The sequence below is a fragment of the Rhinolophus hipposideros genome, assembly GCF_964194185.1.
Source record: "Rhinolophus hipposideros genome assembly, chromosome: 10".
In the NCBI taxonomy this organism is placed as follows: domain Eukaryota; kingdom Metazoa; phylum Chordata; class Mammalia; order Chiroptera; family Rhinolophidae; genus Rhinolophus; species Rhinolophus hipposideros.
The window spans coordinates 23,966,414-23,982,513 of NC_138056.1; the positions used below are offsets into that span (position 1 = coordinate 23,966,414).

The window sequence follows — 16,100 nt, forward strand, 5'->3', positions numbered from 1 at the left end:
GCATGCATGGTTTCCAAAACACAGTGTTTCTTAAATTGTGTTCCAGGACACACTAGGCACTGTGAGATGCTTCAATAAAAAAAGGTTTCTGTGTTCAGAAATGCTCTTGGAGATTCATTAAAGGGTCTAAAAATCGAAACCTGTTTTAGCCCAACATTTTTTTGAACTTATAGCATTCTTAAGCTTTTTTGATTACAGCCCACATTGAGAAATACATGCAGGCCAATATAGACTTATGTATATACAACTGAAGTAAAATGTACATGAGGCAGTACTTACCTTGGTCTAAGCAATGTACTCTCACATTTTCTATTTTATTTTTTTCTAGCCTAGCCTTTCATTAAAAAAAAAAAAATTCTGCTCAATACCGTTAACACTGATTTCAGGACCCATGAATGGATCACAATCTACAGATTTACTGTACTAGACCTTGGGTCCTATTTTTTATTTGAAGTGCATATTAATGGAACACATTGAAGGAAACTTGTGTATGGGCTGTGGTTGAAGGAAAAGATTGCTGTAATGGTAAATATCTTTGTTGAAAATAATATTCTTACGTTAGTGCTGGTAATAGTTGAATGAAGAATGTTTCTTATTGGGAATTTATTTTTTATAAATGAGGCCACTAGCAAAGTAAGAACATAGAACAATTTTATAGAGTAGAATTTCCAAAATACCTCCTTTGGAACACATGTTCCCCAGAATATTAGTTTGCATTAGTATTATCCAAAAAAAAAAAAAAAGTGTTCCATGATCAAGATAAACTTGAGGAATTTGGGTTAAAGTTAAACAGCTTCTAACTATGCTGATGGTACTATAAGTCTCTAAGATGTGGAGTTAGTGTGCAGCATTTTCTAGACTTACTTGACCATGGAACCTATTTTTAGACCTGTATGTTGTGGACCTTGTTGCCCTTTAGAATACACTTTGGGAAATGATTATGTAGATAATTAAGGCAAAAATGTTCTTGTAATATACATATTTTAGGTGAAAATTTTTATTGTAAATTATTCATGTAATTTTCATAATTCATTTATTCTGTTTGTTATATCAACATGATAGAGAATGTCAGGAAGCCATTTAATGTTCTTAGTTTTCTTATGACCATGGAAACTTTCTGTTAATAAGAAAAGCCTTTATGAAGTTCTCTGGTACTGATTAATTTCATGTAAAACTCAAACTCTTTATTTTTTTTTTATTTTTATTTATTTTTATTTTTTATTTATTTATTTATTTATTTATTAGTTTCAGGTGTACAAACTCTTTATTTTTAGTTTAAGTTCAATGAGCAATAAATTTTCAGCTGTGTTAGAATCAGCCCTTATTAAGACATTTCGGCAACTTGTTTTTGTTTCTTATTTGGAAAAATTTGAAGTTTAGTTTAAAGGTTAAAAGTGCTTTGAGAAATGTTTAAAGGATTTTCCTATATTTTATTTAGAAAGTGGCCAAAATTAGTGCTTTCAAAGATCTCTGTTGTGTTGCTTTAGATTAAATTTATAGTATCTTTAGTAGTTTATTTCATAACTATTTATTTCATGTTTGGTTCCATAATGATCCTTGAGGAGAGAATTCCCAATTCTCTCATTTCCTTCACGTTTCAGACCATTCATTTTTAGAATTTAATTATTTCTAAATTTTAAAATTTGTAGATGAAATTTCTACTTCTTTTATTAAAACAAGTTGAAATTTGGGAAAGGTTTTACTGTGAATAGAGAATATTTTACTCATAGTAGTATAAAATAGTTTCTTTCAAGAAACTAAGTACTAACTATCTATAATCCAGTCCCTTTTTTGCTTTCTCCCACCTTCATGTAACCTTGAAATACATAAAAAAAAAACTGGAAAAACTGTCATTTCTCCAGAGCATTTGAGATCTTACCTCCTGGCAATTGTCATCAGTTTTGGCTCAAATAAACTCTTATATATAAATAAAGAAACTAAGTGTTTTAATAATTTTACATAATTTATGGTAACTTAATAAAATATTTATCAAGTGTTTCCAAAGAATGTTTCTCACTGCACCTTAATAAACTTTCTACAAGCATGAAAAACAGTTAATGAAAAATTAACATTATAGAAGCATTATAAATTGACAAAAAAAGTGCACAGATATGTGTAATACACAATAAGAGAATGGAGCAATATACATAATTATCATATGACACAGACAATAAGTACAATTCAGAAAAGGTAAAAATTGGTGTGAGCTGGATTCACAAGAAAAGCTTCATGGAGGAGATGGAATTTGATTTGATTTTTAAATATGTGTAAACAGAGAAGACAGAGGAAGGCATTCTGTATTTGAGAGCAGAATGCACGAAGGTTAATTAGTTCAAGCTCCTTAACATGGCATAAAAGACCCCCAACACCTGCCTCGCTTCTCAAGCGTCATTTCATCTTTTCCCAGCCTTATGTTAGAATTCTAATTTCGAACTGTTTTTAGTTCCTCATTTAAAATCATGTTTCTTCCATCTGTGCCTTTGCTTATGCAGTTTATGTACTCTAAAATACCCTTACCTAATTTTTTAGTTTGCTAACCTTTTAACTTTTATGATTTTTAAGTCTTAGTCCAGAAGTCACTTTCTCTAGGTAGTTTCTGACCTTCCCAAGTCGTCCTTGATTTTCTCTTGCTCGATTAGAAGCCCCTTTTTTCTCCTAGGGATCTCTACGATGCACATGACTGCATTGTATTATAATTATCTTTATATGTCTGTATCTCTCTACCAGAGTTCCTTGAAGACAAGATTTTCTGTATTTTTTAAAAAATCATTACATTTAGAATATGGAACATCTCAACAAATGTTTGTTCAATGAATGAATGAAATATTTTTTCTTTGCTTTCTTTATTTACATTAATGTTTTCAGACTTTAAGACTCCCCTTAGTTCTGATACGTTGAAATTTAGTTAACAAGATCAGGTTTACACTTGATTTTTATTATATTCTGTTCCTTTCTGGAACCTCAATCATTCATCAACGTATTTCTCCTCTACCCAACTCCCAGACCTCACTTCTTCAGTTATCTCCTCTTTTCATGTTTAATCACTTGAGCTTTACTGGTTTCTTTCTATAAGATGTAAAGTGTTTCTCTCCTATCCCCTACCTTACCTTCATTACTTATAACCTTAAACTAGTACCTTATATCTCACTTCATATCTCATTTTGTGAAAATTGCTCCTCAATGACCTTCTGCTTTCCAAATCATTTTGTGTCAGTAAGAACTGCCATGTTATCCTTCTGCCAAATTCAATTTCCCCTTGCTCAAGTCTGTCTCAAAATCCTTTTCTGTGAGGTATTTGTTGAATTCTTCAATATCCTTAAATCTATTCTGTATAGGTTATTTAAATCAGAATTATACTGCTACAAGTAGCGCCAATACCATTTACTCCAATTTGATAATGTACTTATGACTATCTAATTCATGAGGCTATTTACAAATTAATAATCAAATAAAAATTTAAACTGAGTTTAGCATCTTTATTTCATAGGGAAAGTAAATGGGGTTTAGGCACTGTGTGCTTTGAACTCTTTGAAGTGTACTTTGAACACTTAAAGCACCATTTTTTATCTACCATGTTTTTTATATCATGCTTAGTGTTATTATGTCTGGTGTTATGCTTAATTGAATAAATACTTTATCTGCCTTCCCAGACCTCGAAGATAAAGGCCATTGACTCAAATTTGTATCACCTGCAGTTTCTTTCTTTCTTTCTTTTTTTTTTTTTTAAGGAGGGCACAGGTCACCATGGCTCATGTGGGGATTGAACCGGCAACCTTGGTGCTACCGGCATCATGCTCTAACCAACTGAGCTAACCAGCCACCCCTCACCTGCAGTTTCTTGAACTGAGAGGTTTATTGAATTATGTCGCTCTTGTTCTTTATTGTCTATAAAAGAAGTCTAATTTAAAAAATTCCCATGGGGGCACCTTTCCATTTTCCTTCATTACGATTGTTTTTCTCTAGGTCTTTTCTAGCATTGTGATAACTTTCTTAAAGTTTATCTATCACAGTTATAGGAAACATTCTGATTGCACATATTACCCTATTTGACTCATGGTCTCCAAGTATCCTACTCTTCACTTTTCCAAAGGATACTACCATAGTGATCTATTCGATTCAATGCAACAAGCAGTGCAACAAATATTGAGTGTCTGACTTTTGTAAATTAGTGTATCAGGCAGTGTGAGGATATACAAATGAGTGAGAGTTGGCTAGTAATCAAGGAACTTAGAATATAATGGCTAACACAACCATTGCTCATATAAGATACAGTAAGTCATGTTTCGGTAATTTTTTTCTCAATCTTTTTCAATATACATATACACTAGTTTCTGTATAATTAAGTTTTCACACAAGGGTTCACTTTTTGTGACAAATGTCATCCATATTTTACATCTAACTATATTTTTAATTACTTATGAAGGAGATAAGCTTATAAGACTGATTTAGCATTCATTTGAAGTCATAAGAGTATTCCTAGGAATAAAGGCAATATGATGATACCAACTTATGACTATTTAAGAAGAAAAAAAGGAAACTTGGAAGTTATGGCTCTTTAACAAAGATTTTTTTGGGGAACAATGTTTTAGTTACTGAAAAATCAAATTGTGTTTTGTATTTGTAAAGGTATTGTTGATGATTTTGTTTATACTCTTTAAATGTTTTAGCTAATGTCAAAGCTCACCAGTCCTTATTATGTGAAATGATAGTGTGAAATTGATGCTGTTATAGTATAACAAAAAGGACGTGACTCATGTATTTTATGTACACATGCATTCAACTGTAGTGACAAATGGCTTCATGCTGTGTGATTAAATGCATATTAGCGTTTGCCCTAGGCATTCGATTATTACCATCTTTACTTCATTACATTACCACACTGTATGGCCATATAATTTATAAGATAATACACACATCACTTTGTTGCTGATAGGAATTATTCTGTTTTATGGATGGTGTCCTTTAATTTTGCCTTTCATGGATTATAAAATTGGTTAATATCTGCTGAAGTGAATCACTGGAGAAGCAAATAAAGATGTTGGCCTCAGGTCACAGTGTCATTTGTGATACTGGCAAAATCTTCCAGGCTCATTTATCCCTGTACATGATTGATAACAGCATGGGTTAAATGGAGAAAGCTTTGCTTCTATTAAAAGATCATCATGAATGAAGACCTCCCACTTAAAAGTCAGGCATGATGAGAAGACAAGAGACTATCTACAGGTCAAATTAAATAACTTAAATAATTTAAGTAGAATGACAGTGTAATTTGTCCATTTTGTGTTATTACTCTGACCCCTATCAGGATTATAGACTAACTTACTTTCCACCGTAGAGTATTTAAGATGTTATTTTTAATAAATACTTTCAAAGATTTAAAAGCCTTTATAACTTTTAACTGTGGTAAAGTATAGATTTTTTATTATGTGCTTTTAAAAAGCTTTTGTAAAGAAAAGAGCAGTACTGTAAAATATAGAATCATTAATATGGTGGATGCTGAGGTAATGCTTTGAGCCTTATATTTATAATACTTTAAGCACTTTATAATAAATATATTTTCAAATACATATTTTATAATGAAATACTATAAACAATACAGATAATTATAAATACAACTATTGTAAGTATACTTGTTATAAGTATTCGTATTATAAATAATAAATTTATTTTTATAAATTACTATAAATAAATGAACTATTTACAAAAGATTTTTTTCCCCCATAGGTGGGTTGCCCATCCCCAATGTTTGTTTTTTTTCACTTTTTTTTTTTTTTTAAGATTTTTATTGGGGAAGGGGAACAGGGCTTTTTATTGGGGAACAGTGTGTTCTTCCAGGCCTTTTTTCCAAGTCAAGTTGTTGTCCTTTCAATCTTAGTTGTGGAGGGCGCAGCTCAACTCCAGGTCCAGTTGCCGATGCTAGTTGCAGGGAGTACAGCCCGCCATGCCTTGCCAGAGTTGAACCGGCAACCTGGTGGTTGAGAGGACACGCTCTAACCAACTGAGCCATCTGGGAGGCAGCTGAGCTCAGGTGCTGTGTTCAATCTTAGTTGCAGGGGGCAGAGCCCACCATCCATTGCGGGACTCAAGGAATTGAACTGGCAACCTTGTGGTTGAGAGCCCACTGGCCCATGTGGGAATTGAACCGGCAGCCTTTAGAGTTAGGAGCACGGAGCTCCAACTGCCTGAGCCACCGGCCGGCCTTACAAGAGATTTTTAGTAACACTTTGAAGTCAGATCTTAAAAATAAAGATACAATCAGCATTTTTTAAATGACTGCTTTCCTGTATAGAATCATCGTTTGAGTTTATTCAAGTTATAATTCAAAACAGGAAGGCATATGCATTTTTCCGAGATTCTTATGATAAAAGCAATATTGAAATGTAAGAGTATTTTGATTTTGTTAAGAGTGAAATAAGGGTGAAGCCTCAAATTAAATATTACATGTCTTTTTTAAATGAACAAAAGGCATGTTTTGTATATAAGCATCCTGATTTCTGGCTGTTGAACCCCTACGATGAGCCAGGACTTGAATACATTACCTTATTTAGTCCTCACATCCTGTAAAATAAGTGTCATTGTCCTCGTTATACAGATGAGGAAACTGAAACCCAGAGAAATCACACAGTTAGTAAGAGGAGACAGAATTTGAATCCACATCTGTTTTGGATTCTGTTATAGGAATCTGCAAAAATGGATACGTCTTTTTCAGATCACATAATAAAAGTCTATATTTACCACAAAACTTCTAAACTGGTGCATTTCTCACTTTATCAAGCTGTCTTGGGATAGCATTGTAAAAACATTTTTTGCACTGTGACCCACAGTAGGAAAGACATATCACATCGTGATCCAGTATATATTCATGCATTTACATATAATAATCTTCACAGCTTACTACATGTGCAGATTGCTGATATATTCTAATCTGTTCTCTTTCATGATACTGCTTGCAATTAAGCTGATTCATATTTCTCTAAGGGTTTGCAATTGAAGTAATTCTGTACCAATTTAAAACATACACAAAAAAGTGTTTTCCTCCCTTACAGAGAACTTATATATACTCTTTATAGAAAAGGAGAATAAAGGGAAAAACATTACTTATACTTTTGATCACTGAAAGACAACTACAGTTAATAATTTGATATATTTCCTTTCAATATATTTTTCTGATGGTATTTATATTGGTATAGTTTTTTTTAATTAAAATTTATTGGGGTGACAGTGGTTAGTAAAATTGCATAGGTTTCAGGTGTACAATTCTGTAATATATTATCTCTATATTACATTGTGTGTTCACCACCCAGTCAGTTTTCCTTCCATCACCGTGTATTTGATCCCATTTACCCTCATCTACCACCCCCTCCCTATAGTTTTAACCATGATGCTTATGTAAAAATGCATGTCTTTTTGAATTCTATTTTTTTGAGTTTAGTATTTTTACCAAAGTTATGTGTGCACATAGTGTGAAAAATTAAAAATTGTTTTACAAGGTTTGTTCAGAAAAACAGTAATCTCCCCTGCCATTTCCTCTTCTCTAGAACAACTACTTTAAACTATCTTAGCTGATTCTTTAGACATTTACTTACATGTCTTTAAATGATATGCTTATCATTGCTATTTTTTTATTTTCCAGTTAGACATTCTCTAATGACTTTCCATAATGGCAGATGAGGATTTAGCTTTTCTTTCATCTTTTGCCGTAACTCTTCCCCCTTAATGTATGGTCCATCCTCACCATATAGTTATATCATAATCTCAATTATATAAGTATTTAGAGTTATTGTGTTCGCATCAGTACTTTCACAGCTGAACCATTGGCGTATGCCATGATTATTTTTCTTTAACTATACAGCATCCCCCCATTTGTCTTGTTTTTCTCTATTGCTGAGTTCTTAATGTATTCATTACTAATTCAACCCCAGACTTTTCTCAGATATATGAAACTCTTATTAGTGACTTAAAAACAGTTGGTAATCTGTTAATCTCATCTTGTTGAGGAATTTTTTACCATAGTTTACTAAACCACTTCAATCTGGACTGGTTGCTCTCCAGGTTTGCTGTACAAGTGTCATCTTGGTTTCTCCCTTCACAGTGCCAGGAGTCCTTTTGCTCTCTTGTGTAGGGTCCCTTATGTCCTTCTTTCTTGGAGAAATCCTTAAGTAGGTTCCTGAGAAAGGATGCATTGAAGGTAAATTGTTTTGGACACTGCATGTCTGAAAATATCTTTTACCTTCACCCTTGACATGGCTGGTAAAATACCAATTTGGTAATCATTTTTCCTTAGTTTGAAGGCTTAGCTTTTTTATTCTAGCTTTCATTGTACATATTGAAAACTCTTTAATGTAATTCTTAGTCCTTTGTATGGAAATTTTTTTTTTTCCTTTTTTGAAGCTTACATAATCCTTTCCATTTTCTCCAACGTTGTATTATTTCACCATCATGTGTCTTGGTGCTGGTACTTAATGAACTTTTTGCAAACTCATATTTTTTTAGTTCTGGGAAAATTGATTTTGAAAGTTTTTGATCATTTATTCTCTAGCTTCTCTCTTTGCTCTTCCTGGACTTCCAGGATACAGTTATTAGACCTGAATTAATTCTCTAATTGTCTAACCTTTCCCCCCCCCCAATTCTGTTTCTTTGGCTTTTTGCTCTTTTAGTAAATTTTCTTCAATTTTGTCTTCCAACTCTTACATTGAATTTTTTATTTCTACTATCTTAATTTTTAAAATTGTTTCTTTCTGTGAATCTTCCTTTTATGGTAACATCGTCCTTTTTTCATAAATGCAATAGTATATACTCATTTTATAGGTGGGTGCAAAAGTCATGGCGGTTTTGGACTGTGAACTTTAAATCATTATAACTAGGTTCAAACACGTTTATTAATCAGAATAGGAACTGTTACAAAACAACACATTTTTGCCAAAGAGAAATAAGTTTGTTTATTCCTGTAGTGTAAAAATCCGTGCTTTGGGATTTGACGAACTCTTGGAAAGCATTTTCTGCATCCTGCTGCTTATGGAAGTGTTTTCCCTGCAAAATGTTGTTGAGATGCTTGAAGAAGTAGTAATCAGTGGGGGAGAGGTCAGGTGAATGTGGTGGATGAGGCGAAACTTCGTAGCCCCAATTCGATCAACTTGTGAAGCATTGGTTGTGCGACGTGCGGTTGGGTGTTGTCGTGGAGAAAAATTGGGCCCTTTCTGTTGACAGATGCTGGCTGCAGGCATTGCAGTTTTCAGTGCAACTCATCGGTTTGCTGCGCATACTTCTCAGATGTAATGGTTTCACCCGGATTCAGAAAGCTGTAGTGGATCGAACGAACCGGCAGCAGATCACCAAATAGTGACCATGACCGTTTTTTGGTGCAAGTTTGGCTTTGGGAAGTGCTTTGGAGCTTCTTCTTGGTCCAGCCACTGAGCTGGCTGTTGCTCAATGTCATATAAAATCCACTTTTTGTCGCACGTCACAATCTGATCGAGAAATAGTTCGTAGTTGCATGGAATAAGAGAAGACAACACTTCAAAATGACGATTTAAAAAAAAAATTTGATTGGCTTATGAGGCACCCACTTACCGAGCTTTTTCACCTTTCCAATTTGCTTCTAATGCCAAACTATCATAGAATGGTTGACGTTAAGTTCTTCGGCAACTTCTTGTGTATTTGTAAGAGGATCAGCTTTGATGATTGCTTTCAGTTGGTCATTGTCAACTTCCAATGGCCAGCCACTGCGCGCCTTATCTTCAAGGCTCTCGTCTCCTGTGCAAAACTTCTTGAACCACCAGAGCACTGTACCTTCATTAACAGTTCTGGGGCCAAAATGGGTCGTAAAGCAACCCATGGTTGATGTTGTGAGTTGTCTTGGTTGCTTTACAACCCATTTTGAACTCGAATAAGAAAATCACTCAAATTTGCTTTTTGTCTAACATCATGTTCATAGTCTAAAATAAATATAAAATAAACAGCAAATATTAATTAGCAAAAAAATAAAGTGAGAAATGTGCATTAAAATGATGTATAACATAGTCACATTTAAGAATGTGTTCCAATATCAAACAGCAAAAACCGCAATTACTTTTGCACCAACCTATATTAATGATGTTTCTTTTGAAACACTTCTGTCTGCCTCTGCTTAATCTTTGCTTCCTCCAAATTGCTTTTAAAATATTTTTGCTGTTTTTTTTTGGTCTCTGCTTTGAAATTAAACACTTTCCCTCAAAAATCTATAGGTCTTTAGCTTTCTGCTCTGTATTTAAGAATGGGGCACCAAAAAATTAGATTGGAAGCTCGAGATGTATGGGTAGGGCTTATTTACTGTGGTCTTCGTATTAGGGTAATGTGACTGGAACATTTTGTGAGGAAACTCCTGGTGTCGTATTACTTTTATGTCTTTTCTCCTGGCCCCAATTCCCTGGAGAACATGCTTCCAGCCTCCTGCTTTGAGTGTTAATGTGCTGTCAGTAGCTGTAGGAGCCCTGTAGAGAAAGAAAGCTGGTGGAGTAGGGGCCTCAACATTTGGTATGGAAACTTTTCAGTATGGTAGCCATCCCCTCTCTTCTCAGCTGTGTCTGTTAATACCCTATTCTAGAGACCCTGTTTTATTATCTTCATCATAACCGCTAACTAATCTTCTGTCCAGGTGACGGAAGGGGAGTCATCTGGCTAATCAGACAGAGGGAGTCTGTGTGTCTAACCTCTTCTGAATGTAGATTTTCAAGCAATCTTTTTGTTTTTGGCCTTATCTTACCTTCACCTTTATAGGTCTCTGGTATCACCAGACCCTTTGTTTTTGTAGGGGTGAAAAGGAGGGACCAGAGAAGGGGTGTGGGGATGTGGGGGTGAATAATGTAAATCAAATTTCTTCTCAGTTTTTCCTGTTACTGGTCTTGCTTTTTCAGGTCTTGTAAATATTACTAGTACTCACCTCTCTGCCTGCCCAAAAACAAAATTTTTGTTGTTTTTGTTTCGTCTCTCATCATCCTTGTCCAAGGTTTACACCTTAGATAGCCCCCTGGCATTTTAGTGGGGCTGAATTAAATACCTGTGTTCCACCCATTCTCTTTAACTGAAAGACTGAGTCCTGTTTTTGTTGTTGTTGTTGATGTTTGCTTTTAATAAAACATAACAAATATTTTCTTTTATTATAAACTAGACAAACACAATTCTAAGGGGCAATATAATGTAGTGGTTACGAGTGTAAGTCTGGCCCCTGTCTTCCTCCCCGCTTGCTGCTTGCTGTGCTGGCCTCGCTCTCTCTGCGCCTTGTAGTCATGCCTCACAGAACTGAGGAAATCAAGCATTTCCTGCTCACAGCCAGGCGGAAGGACACCAAATATGTCAAGACCAAGAAAAATAAGAAAAATGTTAATAATAAAAAAAGAAAAAAGAAAGAAAAATAAGGATAATGTGAAGTTTAAAGTTTGATGCCACAGATACTTTTACATCTTAGTCATCATGGACACAGAAAAGGCAGAGAAACCGAAGCAACCCCTGCCGCCAGATTTGGCAGTGAAGGAGCTGAAATAAACCAGATATGCTGATCTGAACTATTAAAATTTTAAAAATTCTTTAAAAAAAGTGCAAGTCTGGAACCAGATTACTGGGTTCATATTTTTAGTTCCATCCCTTACTGTGTAACCTTGGGCAAATTACTTAATCCCTTTATGCCTCAGTTTTTTTCATTTCTGAAATGGAAATACTAATAGTAAATATCTCATTAAGTTGTTTGGAAAACTAAATATAGTGTTAAGAGAGTGTCTTGCATATAGTAAGTGCTCAACAAATATTAGCTATTATTATTTTTATTTAAGTGGTAGCATATATTTCATTTAATACCAGGGGTGTCAAAACAATGTATACAAGTGGACACTTTGGTCAACATTGCTCAAGCAGTGGTTCGCCATAATCAGAAGTGTCTGGATGCTGATGGTAACCACTCGTGATTGCAGAAGTCAAACGTGACTTGTATTCATCTTCTGTTATCAGTATATATCGAGTATTACCATTTTAATAATTTTTTCCTTTCTTAAAATGTTGTATACATTTTTTTGGCACCCTCTGTATTATTACTGGACATTTAGATTGTTTCCAATTTTTCTTTCTTGTTTTTACTAGTAATATTTAGTAGTAAACATCTGTTAACATGAATAATTTTCTGTGTTTAGGGATTTTTTTTCTTTTGAATAGAGTCTTAATAGTGGTGTCAGAATGTACCTGTATAGTTTAACTCTTGAGACATTCTAAATTGTTTTTCAAAAAGGATTGTTTTCACTTACATTTTTACTAGAACTGTCTGAATGCTTGTTTCACCATCCGTTTACTAGTACTAATACTATTTTTTTTAAAAGAACCTTTGCTAATTTGATAGGTAAAAATATGTCATTCTAATATACATTTTTTAGATTACTAGTGTGGCACTTACTTTTAACCTAAAGAAAAAAGGCAGTTTATCTTGTATTTTAGCTCATTTAGAGATGTGTGGTAAGCTATTATGGAAAGCTGTTTTTATTGACCCAGGTGCATTCTTCCTCTTTCCTGATAACAGTACCTGCCATTTCCCCATATAATGGTCCTTGTCACTTTCTCAGGCATGTGATGTTTGTGAGATTAACCTGGATTGACTTCACCTCCAGTTCCAAAGGTTGAGTTGGTTGAACTGTGTTTCCATCAATCCCAAACTCAGAGTTGCTTCAGGGGTGGGAAGGTAACCCAAGCAGCAGCAAATAGGTAACGTTAGGACTTTTATTGGGATACAGACTCTCTTTTCCTTGCTGGAAGAAGGACCAAGGAAATGTGTAACCTAGGTAGCTGCTTGCAGCCATTATGGCATTATGAAATGATAGGCTATTGAGATAGCAAGGAGACATAGGCAAAAATTAAAAGAATAACAATTCAGGTGCTAGTCACATTGCTTGCCTGAAGCCAAACCTAATTCTAGACTTTTAAATTAGACAAGCCAATAAATTTTTTTTTTTAAAGATTTTATTGGGGAAGGGGAACAGGAGTTTATTGGGGAACAGTGTGTACTTCCAGGACTTTTTTCCAAGTCAAGTTGTTGTCCTTTCAATCTTAGTTGTGGAGGGTGCCATTCAGCTTCAAGTTGTCCTTTCAGTCTTAGTTGTGGAGGATACAGCTCAGCTCCAGGTCCAGTTACCGTTGTTAGTTGCAGATGTACCATTGTTACCGTTGTTAGATGGCAGCCCACCATCCCTTGCAGGACTCGAGGAGTTGAACCGGCAACCTTGTGGTTGAGAGCCCACTGGCCCATGTGGGAATTGAACCGGCAGCCTTCAGAGTTAGGAGCACAGAGCTCCAACTGCCTGAGCCACTGGGCCGACCCCTAAATTTTCTTTTTTTTAAAAAAGCCAGTTTGAATTGTGTTTTCTATATTTGCAACTGATTGTATCTTACTCACTTAGTTAGCAGAAATGGTTGGAAGAGTGCTTCCTACATTTTTTCACTTCACATCATGGCCTGTTTGGAAGATGGTAACACAGTATTTGTATGGTGCAGAGGGCCTTGTACGCAGCTACTTCTGACTGATTGCAAAAAGCCCTTGGTATTTTGGCTTTTCAAGGTTGTGCGTGGCTTTTTGCATGACTGGAAGGATTAATGACTCTCAAACCTGTAACTTATTCATGGTATGCTGTCCTAGTATACCGGTTGGAAATCTCTGGGCTAGAACAAAATGCTTATCAATTTAAGACCATGGGATTGATTCCCAAATGTTTTGCTTATTTTGCTCTTTCTGTAATACTCCTAATTCTGACCATAAATTTTAAAAATGTACCAAATGGGGAAACACTTAAGTCTTCTTAATTATTTGCCCTGGTTCAGATTTTGGGAATATTTGCAAATTTGTGGGTACTTATCATTAATTTTCCCTGATTCTTAACACTGAAGATTAGAGTTGTCACCAAGTTTCTCATTTCCATTATTGATGCCTGATTACATCTAGTCCTTTAGATCAGCATTTGGTAAATTAAAACAAGGAAACAAAAATATATTTTCATAGACAGAATTTACATCTAAATTTCCTATACGTTTAAAAAATATTCAGTGACTAAGTAAGTACCACATTCTCAGGTTAATTTGTATCGGAGATTCTCACACTTTAAGTGGACTTGTTAAAACAGGATTATTGGACCCTGCCCCCAGTTCTTTATTCAGTAGATGTGAGTTAGGCCTTAGAATTTGCATTTCTAGCAAATCCGTAGGTGTTGCTGATACCATTGGTCCTTTGAGAACCACTGATTTATTTCATTACTTTTGTTGTTTGTTTAATACTATTGATTATTAAAGTTAACAGATAAGTAATATGATTTTCTGCTCTTAACGTAAGGCTACATTGTTCCCAAATTTGCAGATATTTGGCCAATGATTTTGAACTTTGAAGATTAAAGGAAGGTAGTGTTATATGTAGCAAAAAACAAATACCAGCTCACTAAATAAATGCTCTTTAAAGTGTATTTCTAATAAATGAATAACATTTTGACATTGACTCCACATATAAAATAGAAGGAACATTCTGATGGAAGTAATTTAGCCTTTAGTAATAAAAATCACAAATGAAAATATAGCAAGCCTCTTAAAGAAGTGACTACCTTAAATCTCTTTTGGGATATAAAAATAATTCATAAGCTCTAGTTAAAAAAATACAGCTTTCTGATAAGATATTAGTAATACTTAAAACACTACCATTATTATATGTAGTGTGTTTTTTTCCTACTACAGTTGACATTCATATATTCTTTTATGTTAGTTTCAGGTGAACAACATAGTGATTAGACATTTATATGATTTACACAGTGATCCCCCCGATTAGTCTAGTACCCACCTGGCATTATACATAATTTTTACAGTATTATTGACTATATTCCCTATGCTGTGCTTTACATCCCCATGACTATTTTGTAACTACCAATTTGTACTTCTTAATCCCTTCACCATTTTCACCAAGCCCCAACCCCCCTCCCATCTGGCAACTATCAGTTTGTTCTCTGTATCTATGAGTTTACCTCTGTTTTGTTTGTTTATTTTGTTCTTTAGATTCCACACTTAAGTTAGATCATATGGTATTTGTCCTTCTCTGTCTGACTTATTTCACTTAAAAAATACCTTTTAGGTCCATTCTAGTTGTTGCAAATGGTAAGATTTTATTCTTTTAAATGGCTGAGTAATATTCCATTGTATATATGTACCACATTTTCTTTATTCATTCGTCTATTGATGGACACTTAGGTTGCTTTCATCTCTTGGCTATTGTAAATAGTGCTGCAGTGAACATAGGGGTGCATATGTCTTTCCAAAATAGTGTTTTGGATTTTTTCAGATAAATTATTCAGAAGTGAAATTGCTGGGTCATAAGGTAGTTCTATTTTTAATTTTTTGAGGAAGCTTTAAACTGTTTTCCATAGTGACAGCACCAATTTACAATTCACCAACAGTGCACAAGGGTACCTCTTTCTCCACATCCTCACCAACACTTGTTGTTTGTTGGTTTATCAATTATAGCCATAATATGTAGTACTTTTTAAAGTCTCAGTAGTATAGAAAATGAAGTCAGACATAGTTGTAGAGTTTTCCTGTATTCTATTTACAATTACTTATTAATTTAACTGTCATTGTTAATCCATTTAAAAATGTTTCACTCAACAGTGATGATTTTTTAAAAAATGAGCCTATTTTTTTCTTTTTTAAAATTTTATTTAAACTTGGATTCTTGTCAGATCAGGAAACTGAGTGTCAGAAAAATTAGTCTTTTTCCCCCATAAGATTATACAGTTGACAAAGCAGTCAAGTTTTTTCTCAAGTCTAGGCCTCTGACTTTACGTTCAGTTATTTATTTATTTTTTTTACCATACCATGTAGGAAGTAATACCCTGGAAACCTCAGAGAAGCATTTAAGGATCAAAGGAAAAATATAGGTGAAATTGCTTTGTAATGTGGAAGAAGTTGTATAAAAATAAGCTATTCTGTCTGCCAATTAATTTGTTGTGTACTTACTGTGTGCCTAGAACTATATTAAATGTTGTGGGGGAATAAATGAAAGAAGTGTAGATCAGTTCTTACCTTTAAGAAACATTCCATTTGCAGAGGCACATTGA

General features: G+C 34.3%; 1 protein-coding gene and 1 pseudogene across 2 annotated transcripts in view; both read left to right on the top strand.

Moving 5' to 3' along the window:
* CCDC73 (coiled-coil domain containing 73) overlaps positions 1 to 16,100 on the top strand; it is a 114,774-nt gene that overhangs the window by 1,604 nt on the left and 97,070 nt on the right. The gene's annotated exons all lie outside the window — the stretch shown is intronic.
* On the top strand, positions 11,265 to 11,520 carry LOC308503632 (large ribosomal subunit protein eL38-like; annotated as a pseudogene). Its single transcript has one exon. The product of its transcript is annotated as a large ribosomal subunit protein eL38-like (transcript).